The 25,838-nt window shown below is 39.2% G+C and overlaps 1 long non-coding RNA gene across 3 annotated transcripts in view; it reads right to left on the bottom strand.

Annotated features, from left to right (window-relative positions):
- LOC127513475 (uncharacterized) overlaps positions 1-22,552 on the bottom strand; it is a 33,251-nt gene extending 10,699 nt beyond the window's left edge. Inside the window, exons 1-6 of one of the 3 annotated variants that reach the window (XR_007930416.1) lie at positions 22,280-22,552; positions 22,029-22,148; positions 21,888-21,944; positions 21,451-21,567; positions 13,926-13,982; positions 13,231-13,344 (exon numbers count right to left, since the gene is read on the bottom strand). This is a non-coding gene — a long non-coding RNA (uncharacterized LOC127513475). Of the gene's footprint in view, positions 1-13,230; positions 13,345-13,925; positions 13,983-18,428; positions 20,193-21,450; positions 21,568-21,887; positions 21,945-22,028; positions 22,149-22,279 lie in introns of those variants that run through there. The other 2 variants (XR_007930417.1, XR_007930418.1) reach the window with 2 other exon arrangements.
- Between the last annotated feature and the right edge of the window lie 3,286 nt (positions 22,553-25,838).

The following is a 25,838-nucleotide window of genomic DNA, read 5'->3' as shown; positions in this document are numbered from 1 at the left end:
TTGCCATGCACAAGGACAGCTTCTTGTTCATTAAACTGAAACCTGGGTTTAAATTTTTTAGACATTTCTAACATACCCCTATTGAATGTTAAAAATGTATTGACCCCAAGATCGAGTGTAAAATCAACAACTAAAGTTAATTTGTTTGTTTGTTGCAATTTTTTTATTATCATTTGTTCATGTTCAGTTTTCTTTCTTTTTTTTTCTGTTCAGTTCCTGTAACACTTAAAAAAATAAAAAAGCTTGCTTAGAAGCAGCATTATGAGATGTTAATTCCTTGCAATGTTTGGATTGTAGGATCTCCTCACTGTGACTCAGTATCCCTGGGAAGTAACAGACAAGATATGTTAGAGCATAAGAGACTCAGACTCGTTATCTTTTTTTAATTTCACTAACAAGGTTTACACACCATAAAGACTATTTTATAGGCTGAACTGTGATGAATGAAGAGAAAAGCCTACTATCACCCAGTTCAACAGTCTAGCAGATAGGGAAAGGCTGTAGTTCACAAACATATTGTGATTGACCTATAGTTCCTATATCGTTTTCATACAGTACAGTACAGTACAGTACAGTACAGTGGAGTTGTGGTTGTTTTAAATTGTAGGAGTAAATAAGTTATGTGGTGTGGAATAACTACATTTCAACAATACAAGACTAAAGATAGTCTATTGAAAATTGAACAGTTTAGACCAGGGTTTCTAACTCTGGCCCTTGAGGTCCTGCAGAGCTTAGCTCCAACCTTGAGCAAACTCAGCTGCCTTAACTTTCTTGTAATACTGAAGACCTTGGGTGCATCTCAATCAGCTCCCAGGAGTCAGGGCACTGATCAGATAGTAGGCCATTTTAAGGGCTGTCTCAATTGCAAAATCCTTCCAGCGCACTGACATGTTCCAACCCTAAAAAGTCCCACAATGCACCGTGAAAACCAGGCAATATGATGCTCACTATATGTTGCCATAACGGAAGTTCTGAAGTGCAAAACATAAACCACGTAAGCCAAATAACCACATATAATGCATGTGATAGATAACTAGTAAGTAACTAGTATTGCATACCTTTTAAATTTACAACAAAATATGTTACTTTTTAAAATAAGTAATGCAAGTTTCTTTGTTTTCTCGTTTATTGGCTGATACCCATGTTGAGAGAAATCAGGAGTAAGTGCAGAGGTGTTGTGTGCTGTGTAAACATGGTGGTTATTGTAGTTTTTAGATTAAATTAGAGCATGCATTTATTCATCTCACTTGCAAAAAAAATCATATTCAGTATTGACCAAAATTAATAAAAACATTGAAATGCAAACTCAGAATATTAATAAAACCCAATGAATTATTTTAAATTACACAAATACATATGTATCTAATCTCATTTTATTAACCAACATCTTTGCTGCTGACTTTCGAAGATCAAATTCAACCATACCAATAAGCAAAAATGACATCACATCACATTTGTATTCCTTTTTTTTTTTCTTAAGTAGAGTGTTGAACTTTCTTCACCTGCGTCCAGAGGTCAAATTGTTTAAAAAAAAAAAAAATCAAGGGGGATGGTGTGGTCATCATGGGGTGGAGGGTTTGGACTACTGTACCTTAAACATTTTTTATTTATTGGTTTTATTTATTGGTTTAAAGAGTAGAAAAATAGCCATTATTCATTAAATTATTTATATCATTGTAGCATTGGATGAGTGACCACCAGACTCTCTCTCTCTCTCTCTCTCTCTCTCTCACTCACTCACACACACACACACACACAAACACAAACACACACACACAAACACAAACACACAAACAATCCCTTTATAGACCTAAAATGGCGCCTTTGGAGGGTATAAAATATAATGAAAATATAGATAAAATATAGTAAATATAGGTAAAATATAGATAAAGTGTATAATCATTATCAACATATATTTTTAATGAAAATAACTCTATAAATGAGTTACAAATATGACACTTATATTTGAGAATTTGTGTACACAATATTCCGACTCACAACCTAGGGAGCTGATAGAGAGATGCCACTTGAATAGCTTGTTCAGGTATGTTTGATTAGGGTTAGAGCTAAACTCTGCAGGAAAGTGGATCTCGAGGGCAAGAGTTGTGAACCCTCAAGGTCCACTTTCCTGAAGAGTTTAGCTCCAACCTTAATCGAAGACACCTGAACAAGCTAATCAAGGGCTGTGTTCGAAATTGCCCCCTATACCCTTAAATAGGGCACTGTTTAAGGGAACAGCCATTTGTAGGGGTGTCTATAGTGGATCCCACAATGCACCGCAATAATGAGTGTACAACTGATGTACGCTCAACGGCTAGAGAATACCCATAATGTACTGTGAGAGTCGCATGCCCAATGAATTCCCGCATCTCCCCAGAATATTGGGACCGGTTATAAAACAGCAAGCACAAACCAGTGCACTCAGTGTCCGAATTCACTCACTCATTTCATTCACTCCTTCAAGTGGACTATATTAGTGGGGTAATGTAGGGAGTAGTGAATGAGGGTATAGGGGGCGATTTCAAACACAGCAAAGGTCTTCAGGATTACTGGAAAGTCACAGGTGAGTTTGATCAAGCATGGAACTAAACTCTGCAGGAAAGTGGACCTTGAGTCTCAGAGTTGAGAACCCTGTAGTAGACTTTCTTATTTTCAGACCACTGAGGTTAAAGGCAGTTTACAATAGAGCATATTCTGGTCACTTTACATTTCCTTTCCTTCAGCTTTTACCTTTGTGGTAGGAGCTTGCTGAATCTAAATTAAAATTTACTATTGGCTGTTGGGTTAAAACAATGTAGCAATTACACCATCACCACTAAATATTTTACCTGGTTTAGTGCCACATTGACCACTGTAGAGTTTCTGTTGCAGGTGGCTTTGCAGGCAAATGCTGAGATACAGATGGAGATGATGAACTGAAGGATGGACAACACCAGCAATATTCCACTGATCCCCAGAATATATCTCTAAAAATTATTCAACATAATCATATGAAAGTAGTTTCACAAACAATATCTCATAAATTATATTGATTGTTATATTGTGTGTTTCTAAAAGTTATATTTATTAGAAGCTTTAATAAACATGCCTTAGAGAAAAAAAAAACATTACTGGTGTGCATATTGAGACAAAACTGTGGCATTGACATATTTTAAGATATGTCACTGTAAGTTGCTTTCAGTTAAAACAGCTCAAACATGCATTGTAGTCTGGGACTAGGCTTAAGCCACTGGGGGATCATCCAGCAGCAAGGGGGGTAACTATGCTGTTTTTGTCAGTAATTAATCTCACAGCTTCATTGTTAGTAGAGAGAGATGCTGCACAGACACAGGTAATTATATTTAATTCAAATAAATGCTATAAAACAATCAAATAAATGTAATTTTATCACACCACTTTATCTCTGTTTGTGATTTAAAGTGTGCAGAATGCTAGATTTGTCATAGCTGACGAAAATAATTGCAAATTGCAGATTTTGCACTTCAAACATCAATGACAGCTTTAACTAGTCAGTGTTGGCAAGTAACCATGGTATAAGCGAGACATTTCGTGGCTAGCTATACACTCGAGACGCGCCTACTTGCACTTGATTCCTCTTTTGCATCTACTTGCACTTGGATGGACACATACACACACAAAATTAGGTCAAACTACCAGTCTTGGCAAGTATTATCGTAAATACAGTCGGTTATGTCTCAAGAGAAAGAGGACAGGAGAAGGATGTGTATCATTATTTTGGATCAGTGCATTCGGTCTTAAAAAGTGACAGCAGCCTATAAATACTTGCTGTTGTCTGTGTCATTATTGTTAATCAAACAACAAAACATAGCTTTAACAAAGATTAATCTTTATTACATTTATACTGTGAACATAGTGTTATTTTTTATTTAATTATTAAATTTGTGTACCTGAAATGAATACTACAGCTAGACCTTACTTTATTTGTAACTTTGTTAGGCTGTATTGTTTTTGTCTGCTTGTAATTCATGTATTTATTCTTACTTTTTTACTGCCTGTTCACTTGCCTTTAATAATGTTTGAACTAGGCTAGTAGTTTTGGTGTAGTATCGGACTACTTAAAGTGTGTTTTAAGTAGTAAATGGAAAGCAAAGTTACCCCCACCCCCAAAATATTTTTTTTCTTGCTGATCCGAAAAATGATCTGATCCATGACTCAAAACTCGTAATATGATCCGAACCATGACTTTTGTGATCCGTTGAACCACTAATATATATAGGTTTAGCACCCACTTCGGCGGTGTTTGCTCATGCTGAATCAGATTCAGAGTTGACAGCCATGCTTGCCCGGGGCACTACGCGTATCAGGACTCATCCTGTCGATTGCAGCTGGATGATTGGTTTCTGGGCTTGAAGCGCGTCACAAAGATCACCTCACCCCACCCCTGTGCCTTTCTTCCTGGAAGTGCACAATGAGCTATGGCAGTATGGAGGGCAATCAGTGTCAAAATCTGCTTCCAAAATTCTTCCTCTCTCACTACCCTCGACGGTGGGCGGTCAGGGGGTTTGTGGGGATTCCCCAGGTAGAGTGTGCAATTGCGGTGCATTTATGCCTGCAAAGTGCTGCCACGTGGAGGAGTCATCCGTAACTCCCATCCAGCTCCTGTGAGGCGATGGCAGCTTTGGCTGCTAAGGCATACAGTGCAGCTGGACAGGCCACCTCCGCTTTGCATGCAATGGCCATCCTGTAAGTCCACCAGGCCAAAGCACTCATATTGCACAAGGATAGTTCTGAGCTGGGGTTGATGCAGGAACTGTGCACAGCAACTGACCTCGCCTTCCGGGAGATGAAAGTCATGGCGCAGTCCCTCAGCCAGACGATGTCCACCTTGGTGGTCCAGAAGTGGCATCTCTGGCTAAAACTTGCACAGATGGGAGATGTCGACAGAGTGCACTTTTTCAACGCTCTCATCTCGCAAGGTGGCCTCTTCGGAGACACTGTCGAGAACTTTTCCAGCAGTTCTCGGCAGTCCAGAAGCAGCCGTCAGGCAACATCGGACTGCAGCTATCGACCCTCCCCTTGGAAAGATATGTCCTTCCATCCCACCAGGTACGGAGGCCTATGTGTCACTTTCTATAGGGATCCAGTGATTTTACAGCAGTGACTGTATGCTTTTCACACTGAGGTTAACAAAAGGTTCAAACATTCACTGGTGGGTATGTAAACTTTTGAGCATGACTGTACACACACACACACACACACATACATACACATATATATATATATACTGTATATTAGTGCTGTCAAAATTAGTGCATTAACGTATGCGATTCATTTTTTCAGTTTAATCGCGTTAAAAATATTTAACGCAATTAACACAGCATCCGTTTTTTCCTTCACAAGCATTACATTATATGATCACGCTCTTACTCATGCAAATACTTTTAATCCATTCAAGCGCCACAAGACGAACAAGAACGTGCTTTCTGTGAATGTCATGTCTGTCACACACAGTAAAGCTTGCAGTAAAGACTTACATCACTTCTCTTGTGGCTCATCGACTGAAAATTACAACCAAAAGCTGCACAATGTGGCATCGTATATTATATTCCGAGTTGTGTTGCGTTAAAAATAGCAATATGACAGTGTCAGTAGCTCACCGAGAGCAACCATTTGACGTCACCGACATAGAACGCAAACAAAATGGCACTGCCCATTGTCCAAATATGTCATGGATTTTTTAAATAACGTAAATCTTTCATAGGTTTTCTACTACATATTTCAGTAAGAGACATCATTTACATTATATTAAGCCATATAAGTCTTAACACCAGGGGTTCCCTTTAATTTGTGTTCTGAAGATGAACGAAGGTCTTACGGGTGTGGAACGACTTGAGGGTTAGTAATAAATGACAGAATTTTCATTTTTGGGTGAACTAACCCTTTTAATCTGTTAGACAGGTAGGAAGGCCACAGGTAGTATTTATTATAATGGGTTTATGTGAAGAGTAAGTTTTACGTTCACTTAAATTAAAAGTTGTTTTCTAAAGACTAATAAATGTTGAAATTGATAGCTTTTAGTTATACTGTAATGTTGAATGTCTATAATGTTTTTTTTTAAAAATCAATTCCATAGAGACATCAGCACCAGTATTAGTATCAGTGATACAGGCCTTCAATCATAAAAAGATGCCATTAAACAAATATTTAAAATATACTGTCTTTAAGTTATTTCTACATTAATTTGGAGAGTAACTTTGAAATTATTACAATATAAAAATATTAAAAACTCCAATGTTTTTAATCACGATTAATTACAGAAAAATGTGTGATTAATTAGTTTATTTTTTTTAATTGATTGACAGCACTAATATATATATATATATATATATATAAATAAAATATGGCCACAATTTTCACATCAATACCATAGGGAAAAATATAAATATTAAGCACAATTAACAGTGAAAAAGAACTCAAATTAGTACGGAGAGGTGGATTTATGTGCATGCACTTTGGGTGAGAGAACAAAATCTGCAGGAATTACTAAAATCATGAGCAATACGTGCAATCCCATGCCGAAATTCAAGCCCTGTAACTAGGGTTGCCAACTTCAGGAAAGGAAAGTAAGAGACAATCGTGGTTCTTTATAAGTAAAATAAGGGACAGAATAAGGCACACACTCAAAATATTTGTACTGTACCACACAGTGTATGTCATTTCAATATCTGCAGTTAAGTATGTGTAGAAAAGATGTAAAGGTTCACAGACATAAACACATTTGGATCATTCTGTGTCAAATCAACCAAATTTCAGAAACTTTCCCAGCTCAAATTTCTGATTTTGTTAATATATTTCTGAAGAAAGACAAGCATAAATGAAGAAAGCCAAAATATGAACATTTTCACACATTAGTTTAAAATATTCTAGCTGATCCCCAGCATGAGTTTTTTTAAGGCGACCATTATTTTAGAATGTTTTACCTTATTTCCATGGCGACGCGCCATGCTCATGTGACACACTGCAGGCACAATAGCGCTGTACGACAGATGTATCGCTTTTATTCCGTTTTTCCTTTTTTATTTAAAATATTCACAAACTTGTTAGCTATGTCATCAACTACCTGATATTCCAATTCTCAAATACTTGTAAGTTAATGTGTTTTGTCTTTTAAAAAACTTTGTAATGATCATCAATTTCCACCGAGCGGTATGGTACAGTACGGTACGCAATTATGTTTCCATTGTCAGAATTTGTGAACGGTACCAAAATCCTGAACCGTACCATACCACTTTTTTGGGACCCATTCCGTTGGGGTACTTAGCACAGTAGTCCGGTACCCAAAGGATGGAGCTAGACTCACTGCAGAACATTGATTGGTTGACAGAGAATCTTCACTTGCGCATGCTACAAGGGGAATGACAACACAAGAGGCGCCATTTTTTAAATATACAGTTAAAACACAATACTGTTGCAACACAATGTCGGCGCACATCAAACAAAGCTTGTCTTCTTCTTGTGACAAACAGCCACATGCCGAGAAGCAAGAACACCATTAAAAGTTGAATAAATTCTATTTTGAATCAAATACAATATATATTTTTTTCTAAAGCTACTTTTTGTAATGTCAATTTAATGCTATTCTCATTTAACACAATAATGACTTTATCTTTGGGGGGTAATTTCTCAGCCAAATTTGATGTGTGATTAATCTGCTATTAATTACATTAATTAATAGCCACGTTGTGTAATTAATTAGATGACAAATTTTAATTGCTTGACAGGTGTATACATACACTATATTGCCAAAAGTTTTGGGACGCCTTCCTTTACGTGCACATGAACTTTAATGACATCCCATTCTTAATCCGTAGGGTTTAATATGGAGTTGGCCCACCCTTTGCAGCTATTACAGCTTCAACTCTTCTGGGAAGGCTTTCCACAAGGTTTAGGAGTGTGTTTATGGGAATTTTTGACCATTCTTCTAGAAGCGCATTTGTGAGGTCAGGCACTGATGTTGGCGAGAAGGCCTGGCTCGCAATTTCCGCTCCAATTCATCCCGAAGGTGTTCTATCGGGTTGAGGTCAGGACTCTGTGCAGGCCAGTCAAGTTCCTCCACACCAAACTCGCTCATCCATGTCTTTATGAACCTTGCTTTGTGCACTGGTGCGCAGTCATGTTGGAACAGGAAGGAGCCATCCCCAAACTGTTCCCACAAAGTTGGGAGCATGAAATTGTCCAAAATGTGTTAGTATGCTGAAGCATTAAGCTCTGGAGTCCAGCAGCGGCGTGCTTTACAAAACTGCATCCGACGCTTTGCATTGCATTTGGTGATGTAAGGCTTGGATGCAGCTGCTCGTCCATGTAAACCTATTCCATGAACCTCTCTACTAAATCTAATCTGGCTCTCTAATCTGGCCTACCACTTTGTGGCTGAGTTATTGTTGTTCCCAACTGCTTCCACTTTGTTATGATACCACTAACACCGTGTCCTAACCAGATGCGACGCGACGCCGCGACAAGCGATAAAAGGTGTCTTTTCCATGTTATCGGAGTTTTTGTCCTAACCAGCCGCGACGGCGACACGCGAATATTCTATTTTAGAAACGGTTTCTGTTTCTCCGCGACGTCGCGGCTGGAACAGCAACACAAAATATGGCAATGATAATATCAGGTACTGTTTATGTGCTTTATTTAATGTTAAAAGCGTCTAATGCGAGTTTGAATATCGCTCTGTGTTCCCAGGTTTTTAGCTGTAATGAAAACAACACTGGCTAATTCACCTCAGATCTTGAAAATAAAGAAATGGGCACAAGAACGTTCAAACTGTCAACTCATGCGAACAAACAAGTGTATTCTATGACAAAGATTGTTTCAGTCTCTCCGTCTGTACTTTAAATTATGTTTAAATTGTGTAATATTTATAACCGCGTCTGGTTAGGACACGGTGTAACAGTTGACTGTGGAATATTTAGTAGTGAGGAAATTTCACGAATGGACTTATTGCACAGGTGGCAACCTATCACGGTACCACGCTTGAATTCACTGAGCTCCTGAGAGGGACTCATTCTTTAAAAAATTTTTGTAGAAGGAGTCTGCATGCCTAGGTGCTTGACACCTGTGGCCATGAAAGTGATTGGAACATCTGAATTCAATAATTTGGAGGGGTGTCTCAATACTTTTGGCAATATAGTGTATATGTGGAGGCATCAATGGCTTTTGAACACTTGGAATATATAGCACACAAGTCGTATGGACTACTTTGTCATTTTATAATACTTTTATGATGCTATTAACGTAATTTTGAAGCATGAAATTCCCAGTCACTAGTCATTGTAATTGTATGGAAAAGACTGACCAGCACAATCTTTATTAGTAAAAAATTTGTTTCAACATGTGCCGATATACGGTAATACGACATATGACGTTAATGAACATGCATGATACTGTTATCGTGGGCACTTCAAAATACCGTGAATAATTATTTATTATGAATTATTTAGATTTTAGAATGCATTTTAAGGAGCTGTTCAAATATCGCGTCTAAAAACGTGTGGAAAGTGCGCATTATTGTTTTCTGAGTCGTAGCTGGGTGCCGCCAAATGTCGCCGCCGGTGTGCGTACACTCAAAAAACAATGCGTTCGAATTTTAAAGACGTGTCGCGGCGCTGAGCTTCGCGTCCGGTGTGCGAGCCCCTTTAAGCTAAACACAAAGTGTGTAAAATAAACTGTAAAAAGGATTTGATGGTCGCCGCGGTCAAAGTTCAAAATAGTTCAACTTTCGCCTCTGCGCTCTGTGAAGATTACCCGCTCGGCCAATAGAAACGGGGCATCAAATGACTAGACGTACAGAACTCCCGCTAAAAGTTTTGAAAACTCCGCCTACTTTGCTCTGGCCAGCGTAGCGCAAATCACTTTGTATCTGAAAGGCTACGCTGAACCCAGTGGCCAGCCTGTCTGAAAAGGCCATCACAGTGAAAATGACTCCATTACAAGTTACAAGTCACCAATTCCAATACGACTTGAGTAAAAGTCTTACCCCCGGTTTCACAGACAAGGCTTAAGCTAGTCCTAGACTAAAATGCATGTTTGAGCAGCTGTTTTAACTGAAAGTAACTTGCACTGACATATCTTAAAATATGTTAGAGCCGTTGTCTTGTCTCGATATAGCGGATAAATAAAATACTGTTAAGTAAAATTAAATATTCAAAGTCTACTTGCACTGGATGTGCTGATTTGAGCTTCATCACCGGCTACAGTCATGACCTCATCTCATAAACCAAACACCTGCGATTCACAACCACCTGCTAATGTACTCGCATTCACGTAAAGTAGCCTTGTTGACAAGTTTTGGTGAGTAAGGGCAAAACGCACAAGATATAGTACCTTCAATGTCCTTAGATGCCGTTATCGCTTCTTTATAGCAGAAACAATCTGCTGCAGAAAAAGTTAGGTGCCATGCAAAATGTAATGTATAATTTTATTATTTAATGGACTTGAGCTAACATGAAAGAACAAAGATCAGTTGTATTTGAATAACTTCTGTAACAAATGTAGCTATTGCTCAAGTGAATGCCATAACTAACGTTAAATGAGACCTTATTGTAAAGTGTTTCCTATTGTTCTTTATAATTCTTTTGCACTTTAATCTGTTTAAAACATTTGTTTACTGTATTTTTTTGTGTATTGCTTTATTGTATTTAAATGTTCAGTTCTTTAAGTTATAAAAAAGTTATTAAGTTGGCTTGAAAAAGCCAACATATTGTTCTTCTATTTAAGCTTATTATTATTCTTCTTAGACTAAATTTCTAATTGCTACTCCTCCTAGACTGTTCAAGCTACAAACACCAAACTCGGACTAGACCTTCAGACTGTTCTGACTCGAGTTGCTATATCTTTTCAGACTGATCAGACTTACGGTTTTCCTAAAAATGCTGATCAAAACTTGGAAAAATCCCATTGACTTTCATTGACGGAATGTTCAAATGAGCCAAGACTGTTCAAACTCCAACTGTCAAAATTCAAATTCTGACAGTTGGAGAGGCTCATCAGACTCCATTAGCTGCCATTCTATGTACTATTTCTAAACCATTGAGACTCATTTAAACTTCCATTCTATCTAATATTTCTAATCTATCTATATATATCTTTCTATCTATCTCTTTCTATGTATATCTTTCTATCTAAATCTATCTATCTATCTTTCTATCAAACTAAATCTATCTTTCTATCTAAATCTATCTATCTATCTTTCTATCTATCTATCATCTGACTATTCTATCTTTCTATCAAACTATATCTATCTTTCTATCTATCTATCTATCTATCTATCTATCTGACTATTTCTATCTTTCTATCTAAATTTATCTATCTAAATCTATCTATCTATATCTTTCTATCTATATCTGTTTCTGTCTATCTAAATCTATCTATCTATCAAACTATATCTATCTATCTATCTATCTATCTATCTATCTATCTGACTATTTCTATCTTTCTATCTAAATCTATCTATCTTTCTATCAAACTAAATCTATCTATCTATAAAACTATATCTATCTATCTTTCTATCTATCTATCTATCTGACTATTTCTATCTTTCTATCTAAATCTATTTAACTATCTTTCTATCTATCTTTCTATCTAAATCTATCTAAATCTATCTATATCTGTTTCTGTCTATCTATCAAACTCTATCTATCTATCTATCCCATAGCAACCACCCAGAACAACCTAGCAACCGCATAGCAGCCAACCAGAACACCATGGCAACCACACAAATCAATCTGGCAACATCCTAGTAACTAGCCCGAGTACCTTAGCAACCACATAGGACCACCCTGGCAAGGACCCAGGATACCTTAGCAACCACATAGCACCACCTTAGCAACCACCCCGAGTACCCTAGCAACCGCATAGCAACAACTTAGCAACCACCCCGAGTACCCTAGCAACCGCATAGCAACACCTTAGCAACCACCCAGAGTACCCTAGCAACCGCATAGCAACACCTTAGCAACCACACCAAGTACCCTAGCAACCGCATAGCAACACCCTAGCAACCACCCCGAGTACCCTAGCAACCGCATAGCAACACCTTAGCAACCACCCCGAGTACCCTAGCAACCGCATAGCAACACCCTAGCAACCACCCCGAGTACCCTAGCAACCGCATAGCAACAACCTAACAACCACCCAGAACACCTTAGCAACCGCATAGCAACACCTTAGCAACCACCCTGAGTACCCTAGCAACCGCATAGCAACACCCTAGCAACCACCCCGAGTACCCTAGCAACCGCATAGCAACAACATAGCAACCACCCAGAACACCTTAGCAACCGCATAGCAACCACCCCAAGTACCCTAGAAACCGCATAGCAACAACCTAGCAACCACCCCGAGTACCTTAGCAACCGCATAGCAACACCTTAGCAACCACCCCGAGCACCCTAGCAACCGCATAGCAACCACCCCAAGTACCCTAGCAACCGCATAGCAACACCTTAGCAACCACCCCGAGTACCCTAGCAACCGCATAGCAACACCTTAGCAACCACCTAGAGTACCCTAGCAACCGCATAGCAACACCTTAGCAACCACCCCGAGTACCTTAGCAACCGCATAGTAACACCTTAGCAACCACCCGATTACCCTAGCAACCGCATAGCAACACCTTAGCAACCACCCCCGAGTACCCTAGCAACCGCATAGCAACACCTTAGCAACCACCCTGAGTACCCTAGCAACCGCATAGCAACCACCCCGAGTACCCTAGCAACCGCATAGCAACACCTTAGCAACCACCCCGAGTACCCTAGCAACCACATAACACCCTAGCAACCACCTTGATTATCCTGACTCTATCTATCTATCTATCTATCTATCTATCTATCTATCTATCTCAAAACTACTAAACTAAAACAAAACTTTCGAACTGAAAACTTTCAAACTTTATAAACTACTTTAAACTTTCTGGACCGACTTTTTCAAGCCAACTTAAAGTTTGTCTCGACGAACTTTTTTATCTAGTTAAACCTGTTATAGTATGACAACACTTTTTTGCAACTTATCTCAATATCATGATGATACTGTATACCGTGATAAAAGCTTTAGCAATTATCGCAACATGAAAATTTGATAAGTGATGTAATAAAATTATAAAATTGTTATTTTGGGTGAATTTTAAATAAATAAATCAGCAATTAAAGCCTAAAAACAAATTTAAACAGATCATAGTAATATTGCACATTGTACATTATTATACCTTACCAAAATGCGATAGTTGAATAGTACAGAAGAGATTTTTATCTCAATGGACATCAGAACAATGGCGGTCGCTGCAGTCATGGCACTGATCACATTCATTACAAGAGAGGCTTTCACCTACACGAAGAAAAACTGAAGGTGAAATATAGTAATTGTAATATAGTAATGGTAATGGTGTACACCTGTGACAAAAAGCCACAATTGATATTGGAGCAACACACTATTTTTCTGAAAAGTTACAGTTCTTATTAGAAATCATGTAAATATAAAGACTGAAGGTAGATAGGATAGGAAAGTGCTGCATTGATTCATGGTGCTATTTGGTGTTTAGGGACAAAAATAAAATAATATTGGCCTTTTACCCCATAGCCCCAAACCTTACTGCGTGCAGTGTTTATTCAAACAACAGATGACTGAAAGCGCTTTGTGCTCACAGAAACTGTTGAAAACCAGATGAGTTAGGCAAGGTCAGTTGTGTAACTGAAGCAACTTCTAATTAAAGGTCTAGTTTTCTTGATCCTTTTATCACCATTTAAATGCTTTGCTGCTAACAACAGATGATGATATCTGAACTGCTGCTATATTTTTGACAGCTTGTAGTGTTTGAAATTGCACAACAATTATTTGAGTATTAGAAACAATTCAACAAAAGAAGAGTTTTCACCCACAGATTTCTCACATTATATGTACATACATACCACACACGGGTGAAGTTTGTTCTGCGCAGCAACAGACAGAGATCCAGCAGTGATGTACTGAGAGAGAAACACAGGACATTTCAAAGTTCAGCCTATAAACTAAAATCAGAGACAATAAAGCAAAAGCATTCAAATAAACTTACAATAAGGGATCCCCAGTAGGTTATTCCAGTATTTATTAAAATAAATCGGTAATACGGATGGTCATCACTGGTGGATTGTACGATGCCAAATAAGAAAATCACCACTCCAATCATTATCTGGACAGTCTATACAGGGCAGATATGGGTCAACAGTTTTTTGTTTTGTTTTGTTTGTTTGTTTGTTTTTTCCATAATGACATTATTCACATTTGAATAAACACAAACAAAAAATAAGACTGGCACACATCTATTGACTTCAGGACATTTGCTAACAGCTTTTTATTTTATTATCATAAATAAATGCATTACCCCCAGTGCCTTTGGTTGTGCTTTGAAAAATTCAGTGAGAGTCGTATTGTGATATGCTCCTCTGGCCTCCTGTCCATCATCACACGTAACAGTATTTTGTGTCACCTGTGGATTTACTTGGATGACAACTGTAGCTTTGTCAGTTGAGATCACCTTGCTGGTTTCCATTCTAGGCAAAGTTTTCACCTGTAATTAAGCATTCAAATTCTGCAGTTTACAACTCATTTAAGGTTGCTTTTTCTGCATTTAATTTACAGTACAATATTTATATTTAACGCATTAGCAAATGCCAAACCTGTGATACTGCCAGGGTCTCTCAAACAAGAATATTGTTAAGGCTTACATTAGCATATACTGTAATAAAAAAAGTAAAAGTTAAAAAAAGGACTGAACAGCTAAAAATGTTGTCACTCTTATATATACTCATATCATAATCATTTGATTTTCAGAGATAAACAGTTAAGATAAATGTATAGGGTACTTTTGACAAGGATGTATTTGGAGTTTCTCCTCTCTTCTGAAAGATCAGAGGATTTATTAAGAATGTAAAATTTACATTCTTCACAAACATTGTCACAGACATGCCAGGCTCTCCCATCAGCCAATCACTGTGCGCTCCCTCACCCGAGTACTGATCACACACACCTGATCCCCATCTGCACCTCATCACCACGGACTATAAAACCAGCACTCACCTTCTGCCTGTTGTCCGATCTCGTTCATACAAAGGACTCTTCTAGTTGATCTCTTCATCCTCTAGAAATACCTACCTGTTTCCACTCCAGCGTGTTTCCCAGTCTTCGTGTCTCCAGCGTCCGTGTGTGTGAGTGTGTTCACCTGCCGTCATCTCCAGACCTCCGCTCCGCTTCCACCATCCATACCTGCAAGTACAAGGACAGTATCAGTTGGTTTCTACATCCATCTCCTTACTATTTACCATCTACTTACCTCCTCTGTTGTTTATCCATTGCTGTGTTCTCAAATAAAGTACCATCAACTCGCTATCTGTGTCTCTCGCCATCTGTCCGTAACAGAAGATTGGACCAACACAGACACATCATGAGTTCCTCAGATCCCTTCCAGGAATTAGTGGACCAACTTCGCCGAGTACTTGCCACCAATCCTCCTCCTGCCACACTAGCCATCACTTCCGCAAACACAGCCGTCACTCCTTCTCCTCCGGCATACGCCAGTCCCATGGCCAAACCAGTGCCCTTCTCTGGCTTGGCGGATGATTGCAACGGCTTCCTACTGCAGTGTTCGCTGGTCCTGGAGATGCAGCCGCACCTGTACCCTGATGATCGCTCCAAGGTAGCCTTCATTATCTCTCAATTCAATGGATGTGCACTCCAGCCAGAGTCCATCAGCCCTCCAGAACCAGGCAACGAGCCCATGCAACTAGAGAATAATCATCTGACTCAAGCTGAGCGGCAGAGGCGGCTGTCCCGGAGTTTGTGTCTATATTGTGGTGCTGCTGGGCATATCATATCTGCATGCCCCATTCGTCCGCCTTGATCCATGGTGAGTGCCATCCTCCCTTCCTTGAAGAAAATGAAGCCACTCACTACTGTTGTATTTCTTACTGCCGTCAATATCTCCATTCCAGTCAATGCCCTCCTCGACTCCGGGTCAGCCGGTAACTTCATCTCCGGTGCCCTCTGCCGCCAGCTCAAGCTCAAGACCACTGCAACGCCGTCCATCTACCAGATCCACTCCATAACTGGTAAACCTCTCAGCCGCAAGCGAGTCCATTTATGTGCCGGTCCCATCGAACTCCGAACCGATTCCTCGGTTTTGCAAATTTCTATAGAAGATTCATCCAGAATTACAGTTCCATTGCACTCTCTCTGACAAGTCTCCTCCGTGGTAAGCCCAAGTCTCTGTCCTGGTCTCCTACAGCCAACCAAGCCTTTAACACCCTCAAGGAAGCCTTTACCGGTGCACCTCTCCTCGTGCACCCCGACCCAGAGAAGCCCTTCATAGTTGAAGTCGACGCCTCAACCACCAGGGTAGGAGCGGTGTTATCTCAGCAGCAGGGGAATCCAGCCCGACTCCATCCATGCGCCTTCTTCTCCCGCAAACTCAGCCCGGCGGAGAGAAACTACGATATCGGCAACAGGGAACTTCTGGCCATCAGGCTGGCACTTGAGGAGTGGAGGCATTGGTTAGAGGGCGCTAACCACCCTTTCACTGTACTCACTGACCACAAGAACTTAGAGTACTTAAGGGAAGCCAAGAGACTAAACCCCCGTCAAGCTCTCTGGGTGCTGTTTTTTTTTTTTTTTTTTTCACATGTTTCCACTTCAACTTTTTCTATCGTCCTGGCCCAAAGAATGTGAAAGCTGGCGCTCTGTCTCATCTCTATCCCTCGGAGGAAACCAGCGAGGAACCTGAACCTGTTATCTCGAAGGACATTATCATAAGCCTCATCCAATGGTCTCAGATCTCCGTGCCCTCATCCAATGCCTCTGCCAACGCTCCGCCGGGCTGCCCACCTGGTTTGCAATACATCACCAGAATCCAGCGCACTCCACTCATCCACTCGTCACACACATCTCTGGGCACTGGCCACCCAGGGACTAATGAAACCCCCTCGCTGCTTAAAGAAAGCTTCTGGTGGCCCAACATGGCCAGGGATATGAGAAGGTACGTCCAGGGATGTCAGGAATGCACCATTTCCAAGAGCCCTCGTTACCTTCCATCTGGCAAGCTCCTTCCTCTGCCCGTTCCCAACAAACCCTGGTCACACCTAGGGGTGGACTTTATCACCGACCTACCTGCCTCTGACAACAATACTTGCATTCTGGAGGTAATCGACAGATTCTCTAAATCCTGCAGACTGATTCCCCTCAAGGGATTGCCTACTGCCATGGAGACCGCCGAACTCATGTTTAACCACATCTTCAGATATTATGGCATTCCTGAAGATATTGTGTCTGACAGTGTACCCCAGTTCACTTCAAGAGTATGGAGGGCCTTCTCTCCCCTAGGTGTGACCGTAAGCCTATCGTCTGGTTATCACCCGCAGTCGAATGACTAACATCCAAACAAATCACAAATTTAAATTGAATTTTATGTCAAAAAGTATAACAATAAATGAGCAACAGCTTATACTAAAACTATTACTAATCACAATAGTCAAAAGATGGTTATTTTTATTAATTGATGCTTATCAAAGTATGTAAATACAGGCGTTTTAATAAAAAAAAAAAAAAAAACATAGATGTTAACTGATGCTTTAAATATTTTACCTGAAATAAGTTGTTGATGTGAATGTCTGATCGCTTTTATCTTTGTGTGTGTGTGTGTGTGTGGACAATGAAGAACCAGTGAGGAGGAGCTTATTGCTTCAAATAAGCTTGCTTTTGTATATTGCCCTTCCTCCTAAAATTCAAAGGGCTTTACATATACATAACTACAAGAAATCATAAATTATGGCCATTGATTGAGGACAAAAATATCTGTGCTTAAAAGCACCAGCAGATGTGTCTGTTCAAAACACAAACAATAATTATGTAATTGGGCACTCGTTTATCTGTAAATGATGGAGGATTTTGCCATTTTTGTATCAACATATCTGAAATATTACCTATGAGCAATGACTGTAACATTGATGAGAGGGAGAGCACTACTGTGGCATTACTAAAAAAAAAAAAAAAAAAAAAAAAAATTTTGTCACAAAAAAGATTTTTATGAAAAGTTTTTTCACATTGGGTTAGGCTTTAAATTAATACTTTAAATGCACCGTGAGTTGCTCTAAAAATAATAATAATAATGTAGATTTAATGTAATGTAATAATGAATAATGTACTGTAGATGTCTTCTTTTAAATGAGTGTAGAGTAGACAGCTGCAGAACGCAACAGTTTCACACCAGTGAGGTTAAGGGCTTTTTACCAGTGCGGTTGCATTATATATTTCCTTACCATTCTGCTAGCTTTAACTTTACTCTTGTCGAAAGATTCTTTATCTGACATGATCTGACTGCAGTAAATGATAGCAACATTAAAAAGACGCAAAAAAAGACAAAAAAAGTGTATTTGTGTCAACAATTAAGTCATTTAATGTACACTGAGTTCTCAAATTACATTAATCAGTATGCTGGTCTCTGTAATGATGTAGAACAGAATTGTGTGTGTGTGTGTGTCCATTTGAATGCATTGAAGTTTCTGAAGTTTGGTCTTATAGTTACTCTTCTTAGTTGACTTGGTATGGATAACAGATGTTTTTACCTTGTCTGACTATTGGCTTTCGACTACAAAATTTGTGTGTGTTTGTACCACTCAACCATATTTGTACCCAGAAGTGAGTTAAACCTGACAAAATCTCAAAAAAAAAGTTTCTTGTTAGGGTTAGATGGGGAGAAGATATTTAATTTCTACTTCAAATTCAATTCAGTGTAAGTGTGTTGCACTGTATTACAACAGACAAAACATACAAGTCCAGAATATACTAATTCAGGAACTTGGATAACAAATACAATCTTGGTCCACATCAAACATAACACTAAAAAAATCAGGAGCAATAATACATTTTTTTCTCGCAACCTTTGGCTGGTAGGATCTCCTCACTGTAATTCAGTATCTCTGAGAAGTAACAGATACTATGGGCCCTATTTTAAAGATCGAAGCACATGGTCTAAAGCGCATGGCGCAAGTGCACCTAGGGCATGTCCGAATCCACTTTTGCAGGTTTAACAACAGGAAAAATGGTCAGCGTGCCCGGCACATGGTCTAAAAGGGTTGTCCCTAGTCTTTTAATGAGTAATGGGTGTGTTTTGGGCGTAACGTAACGTGCAGTAAAGTCTCATCTCCCATTCCCAACCTCATCTGCTCGTGCATGAGGTTAAAGCGCAAGAGCAGACCATCTACGGGACAAGCCAAATTCCACCAAAGCATTTTTATCTTTATGCACACAGTAATAATCTTTTACATTGTAATCCTTTAATTTTTATTATTTGGCATGTTTGTGTGCTGCTGCGCATTCCTGTGTTTGTAATAAACAGAACGTGTGTGCGTTGTGCACCCGCCTATAGGCGCATATTATTAACACGCTCTTTAAATAACAAAAAAAGTATTGGGCCATTGACTTTAGACCAGGTTTTGGTTGGTCAATGGCGCAGTCTATTTCAGTTGCCTCAAAATAGCAACGTGCCAACAATGCACCTGAACACACCTCAGTTTACAGACCTGCACACCCATTGGTGCACAAAATGGGCGCAAATGCATTTGCTATTTAAACAACGTAGTGCAGGAAAATGATAACTGTGTCGGGCTGAAACTAGCAAAAAACACTTGCGTCACGCCTGGCGACGCATTGCGCCGGGTGTATGATAGGGCCCAAAATGTTAGTACACAAGAGAATCAGACTCATTATTAGTTTTAGTTCTGCTAACAAGAACCACACAGACTATTTTTATAGGCTGTACTGTCTTTGATAAAGAGAATAACAATAAAGCATGTTGTGATTGACTTATAGTTCCTATACAGTATGATGTGCACTAATGTTAAAGCCAGTTTACCATGAAACATCCTGGTCACGTTATATTTACTTTTCATTTTGCTAACTTGACATTTGGTTGTGGATCGTTTAGTGGATTCGCGTCATTCCCTAAAAACATTGACTTCAACACAAATAGCTATTGGTTGTTGGGCTAAAACCACCACTAAATCATTTACCTAGTCTAACAAAACATTGACAACTGTAGAGTCTCTGTTGCAGGTGGCTTTGCAGGCAAATGCTGAGATACAGATGGAGATGATGAACTGAGGAATGGTGAACACCAGCATTATTCCGACGATCCGCAAAATAAGATACTGCAAAACAAAATTTATATTGAAGCAGGCATCATGTTGAACTAATTATAGGAGCCTCTTAACAATCAGGATATATATTTAAGCAATAATGGGCTAGGTGCACAAGATGTCGCCTGAGAGCTTCAGCGATGCAAGTGTGTGTATGTTTACTTCCGCTCATAGCCTACTCTTTTGGTCTTAGCGACGTTCGCATTTGCTGTAAGGAGAAACTTATATATGAAACTTGGCCATATAATGAATGTTTTTCTAAACAAAACATTTTTCTTATATTATTGTGTATCTCCGTGCAGTAATACATCGAGATACATCAATAGGCCTATATCGGGAGATTATCTGTTCATTCTGCAGTTCAGACACAGTGGTTAGTGAAAATCCACAGGGATCTCTTCTTTCATACAAAACACTCAAGTGTATAATATACATGTCCTGATTTTGTTCTGACTGCTGGGGGACTAAATGGCTCAAAACTGTCTTCTCTTTCTGCGTGGAACATCACCTCATCAAAACATTTGCTATAACTGTCAACTGAAGTATCAGTCCTCATAAACAAGCATGATACAATGTAGACTCGGTGTGTGGTTTAGTAACTTTATTTGGTAACATTATTGCTGTAGTATAGTTGTGTGAGTTCTCACGAGAATGTACGAGAGTGTACAAGAAGGTAAGAGAGTTGTAAAATGTGTGAATTTTTACAGGATAAAAATTCAACAGGTTTATACACACACTTGCTAGATCAGAAATCCAACATGACGGCCATGCATGTGCAACTAGCCCATTGAGAAAAAAATTCTGTCATCATTCCAAACCTGCATACCTTTCTTTTGTGAAACATGACAAATTTTGAAGACTGTTTTCCACACATTTACAATAAACAGTAACTGGAGAATTCAAGCTATTCATTAAAAGCAACCAATGTCATGAAAGCTACATCTGTCATGAGAGTGGATGTCACAATTTTTAGTGAATAATAAATTAAATCTCAGCCTGTTTCTCACACAAGTCTATCATATGGCTTGGAATGCTTTTATAACACTTGTAAATGTCTTGTCCTCATTGTAATTGTATGCAAAATAGCGACCAGTACAGTCTTCAGAATTTCTCCATGTGTTATATGGAAGAAATAATGTCATACCGGTTTGGAGACATATGGCAGTAAATGATGACAGAAACTGTCCCTTTAAATAAATAACACAGCAATTAAAAACTAAAAACAAATGAATGCACATTACACATGAATGCAAAATATATACTGTAATACCTCATCATATAAACTTGGATCCATCATCATTATTAATCCTAATTGTATGGACATCAGAACAATGGTGATGCCTGCAGTTATGGCACTGAACACATTCATTCCAAAAGATGCTTTCATCTACAATAACAAAATGTTATTGTAGTTATATACATACACATGTTTTTTTATGTTTTAAATTTAAAAAATCAATTTCAATAGCTGTGACAACTGCACTCTTTGTAACTGACTCTAATTTACACAGGGATGTAAATAATACTAAAGTTTAATAGGATGAAAGTGACCATTAATCTTTGCTAACAGATGTTCTGATCTTCTGCTACATTTTTGACAACCTTAGTTGATTTAAAGTGCACAGTCATAACCAATAATAGTGTGGAAATACATTAGAAATAATGTGACAGAGTTATAATGTGCTGAAACTGATGGGTGTTACATACCACATATGGATGAAGTTTATTCTGAGCTGCAAAAGACAGAGATCCAGCACTGATGTACTGAGAAAGAAACACAACATTTCAAAGTTCATTCTGGTAATTAAAATGAGAGGCAATAAAACAAAACCGTTAAATGAAACTTACAATAAGGGATCCCCAGTAGGTTATGCCACTATGGGCAAGAATAGCAGGGTAATTGTAGTTATGGATGGTGAGTAGAATACCAAGAAAGAAGATCAACACTCCATTCATTACCTGGAAAGTCTAAAGGGCAGACATAGGTCAGGTGTTTTATCCATGATGACATGCATATTTGGATACAATGATCCAGAAGAAAATAAATACTCAGAAAATTCCCCAAACCATGTATCATTATAAATGAGTAAATGCATTACCCCCAATGTCTTTGGTTGTAATTTCAAGAATCCTGTAAGAACTGTATTGTGATTTTTTCCTCCAGCCTCCTGTCCATCAATAAAAATTACATTTTCTTGTGTCACCTTTAATCTGACAAATTTAGCTTTGTCAGTTGAGATGACCTCGCTGGTTTCCATTTTTGGAAATTTTCTGGATTTCACCTGTAAGCATTTTCATATTACTCTTGTTAAGTAAGAAATGAGAGCAAAGTACTTTGCATTGGAGAAATGAAAGCTATTTAAAGAGGACAAAATTTTTTTTGACAAGGATGCCTTTGTCCAAACAAAAACATTTTAGTACCAAACAGCAACAACTTACATTAAAACAATCACTGGTGTGAAAGATAATATTTCTCAAAACATATTTTTTAAAATGATTTTATCAGAAAATTGTATGTAAACAGACAATCTAAAAAAAAGGAACATAGATGTTAAGTAAAATAAGTTTATAAAATATTTCACCTGCAATGAGATTTTTTTATGTGTAGTATCTTGTGATGCATCTTTGTGTGTGTGGACTCTTTGAAGAACAGTTAAGGAGGGGCTAAAAAGTTTCTGTTGATGAGTGCTTCCTCTTAAAGTACTAAGCGCTTTACATATAGATGAAAAATAAACTACAAGGCAGAATAACTTATGGCCATTGATGAAGGGCAAAAGATCTATGTTTTCTAAAGAATGCATTATTAAGAGATATCCCTATGCATTTTGCAGAGGTCATTAATAATAATATTAATAATAATAATAATGTCAGTGGCGGTTGCAAAAAATATGAGAAATAGATCTAATCGCAATGATTTTAAAACTCAACTGACAAAAAACTCAAAAGAAAACACACTTGACATGAAAACCTCGAACAGAACAAGCGTTTAAACTCTACCCAAAACGAACACAGATTTTCCCTTACAAAAAATATGATAATTTCCTAATAGTTTTAACTAAGGCTGCAAAAAAGTTAACATTGTTGAATTTATTTCACATTGTTAGTCCCTCCATGATCTCAAGAATATAAGCAAATTCAACCAGTTTCTTCAGTCTGGTTTATTCTTGGTTTTGTGACAGAGCCCTGACACTCCTGTATCGTCTTGTCGTTGTGTGAGCATGCGATTTTAAGTGTGCTCTTGTCCATGTGCCTTGTTTCATGTTCGGAGCATGGTTTTCGGATCCCGGCACTCATCTAGTTTGGTGCCATGTGCTCTTGTTTTTGTTTTGTTTGGTGTGAGCACATGGCACAAAGAAACAAACATGACAAGGCATGTGTTTTCATGTCTATTGTCTAGCCCTGCCTTTCTTGTTATCTGATTATTGGTTAATTTGCCCTCATGTCATCCCAAACCTATAAGACCTTAAAATTAAGATATTTTTAATGAAATCTGAGGGTTTCTGAACCACACATAGGCAGCAACATCATTGCACCTTTTGAGGTCCAGAAAAACATTGTTAAAATAGTCAACATGACTGCAGTGGTTCAACCTTAATGTTATGAAGCGACGAAAATACTTTTTGTGGGCAAAAACAAAACAAAAATAATAACTTTATATCACAATTTGAACTGTTGTCATACGCAATTAATGTAGTGAACACAGTGCAGGCTTCCGTGTTCTATGTCCGACTCATTATTGGCCGGCTCCTGCGTCAGCATCACACGCATGCGTCGTGCTGTCAGCCAATACTAAGACCGGCGTTCGGACGTAAAAACGGAAGTTTAATGTTTAAATGTTTAACCTAATTAGGCATTTGTCACGTGTTGAGTTGTGTTTGGTTCTGTTTAGTAGTTCATGTTTAGAGTTTGTTTAAGCCCTGTGTTTGTTCTGTTCAGTTGTCAGTTCTCTGTTACGCATACGTCGTTGTTCTGTTCAGTTTATCCTGTAATCCTGAGATTCTTTATTAAATACCCGTTACTGCTGCATTTAGATCCTGCTTCCTCCTTCCCTGCTGCAACCACGTGTTACAGAAGAACTGACCTAAACTATGGATCTAGCAGCAGTACAAATTCTCCTCCTCTCACAGGGGGATCTTTCCCTCGAGGCCCACACGCAGAGGTATTTGGATTTGGTTCCTTTTGTGCATTATGATAACACCAGCCTCTGTGTGTTATCATAGCGCCTGCCTGGAAATGGGCCTTGGGGGAGCTTCCAGGAGTATGTTGAGTGGGTGCTTGGCCTCAATGGATCCCCCTTTACCATTGTGGAGAGCGAGGAGAAAACCAACATGCCAGAGCCCCGTCCCAAGATAGCCGCCACACCTGAGCCTTGTCCCAAGATAGCCGCCATGCCTGAGCCTTGTCCCAAGATGGCTGCCACCCTTGTGCCTCTATGAGTTTTGGTTGAGTATGAGGGAATGTCTTGGAGCCGAGAGAAGGCTCCAGCCCCTGAGTCTGCTCCAGTGTTTTCTCCAGCCCCTGAGTCTGCTCCAGTGTCTGCTATAGTCCCCGTCCAGAGTCCAGAGAGGGCTTGTGTTCCCATCCAGAGTCCAGTGAGGACACCAGCCAAAAAGCCCGTTCCAGAGTCTGCTCCAGCCCAAGAGCCCGCTCCTGTCAACAAACTGATAGATCCTACCAAGAAAATTTTGGGGGGGTGCAGTATGTCCTCGGCCGTGAAGGCCACGGAGGCAGTACCACCATGGCCCCCCGTACTGCCTGCGCCACCATGGCCCACCGAGCTGCCTGTGCCGTCATGCCCCCCTTAGCTGCCTGCGCCGCCATGGCCCCCTGAACTGCCTGATTCGCCATGGCGCCCTGAACAGCCAGCGCTGCTCTGGGCCCCTGAGTTACCGGCACCATCCTGGCCCCCTGAACTGCTGGTGCCGCCCTGGAGGCTTCCTGTCCCACCTAGCCACGTCCTCGACAGCCTCCAGAGCGCCCACCCTCCCACCCTTGTGGACGTAATACGGTGCAAGGACACGCCTGCCCGGAGAGCGGGATACTGTCACGTGTTGAGTTCTGTGTGTTTGGTTCTGTTTACTGGTTCATGTTTAGAGTTTGTTTTTCATTAGTCACATGTTCTTCTTTGTTCTCAGTTTCCCGCTACTTGTTTGTTACTATGGTTTCTGATTTGATTAGTGTTTGAGTTCAGCTGTGAACTAGTAAAAATAATCAGAATCTTTATAAGAGCACACTTGGTTAAAAACATACAAAGTAAATTATTTGTAAATTAAATATGATGATAATGTAATGATTTGTAAATTAAAAATGAAATAACTGTTTCATTGGTTGAAAAGTCCTTCAACATTCTTTGCTCTGTTACTGTTTAGATTTTAGGCACAAAGAGTTACTTAGTTCACAGTAGACTCATCATTGTCACTTTTAATTCAAAAACAGCCACATGCCATATGATCACTATTTCTTACACAACATTACAATAAACAGGGATAAAGCTTTTAAGGAAAGGTTCCTTGACCGCTACTGAACAGAAATCTAATATTATTGAGATCAAACAGTAGAGCATGGCACTATCCACTTTAAGGTAATATGTTTAATTCCCTGGGAATGCGGGGACTGATATTATGTCTACTTTGACATAAGTCACTTTTTGCACGTTCA

The sequence above is a fragment of the Ctenopharyngodon idella genome, chromosome 5 (assembly GCF_019924925.1).
Source record: "Ctenopharyngodon idella isolate HZGC_01 chromosome 5, HZGC01, whole genome shotgun sequence".
NCBI lineage: Eukaryota > Metazoa > Chordata > Actinopteri > Cypriniformes > Xenocyprididae > Ctenopharyngodon > Ctenopharyngodon idella.
This window is presented reverse-complemented; position numbering and strand designations above follow the sequence as displayed.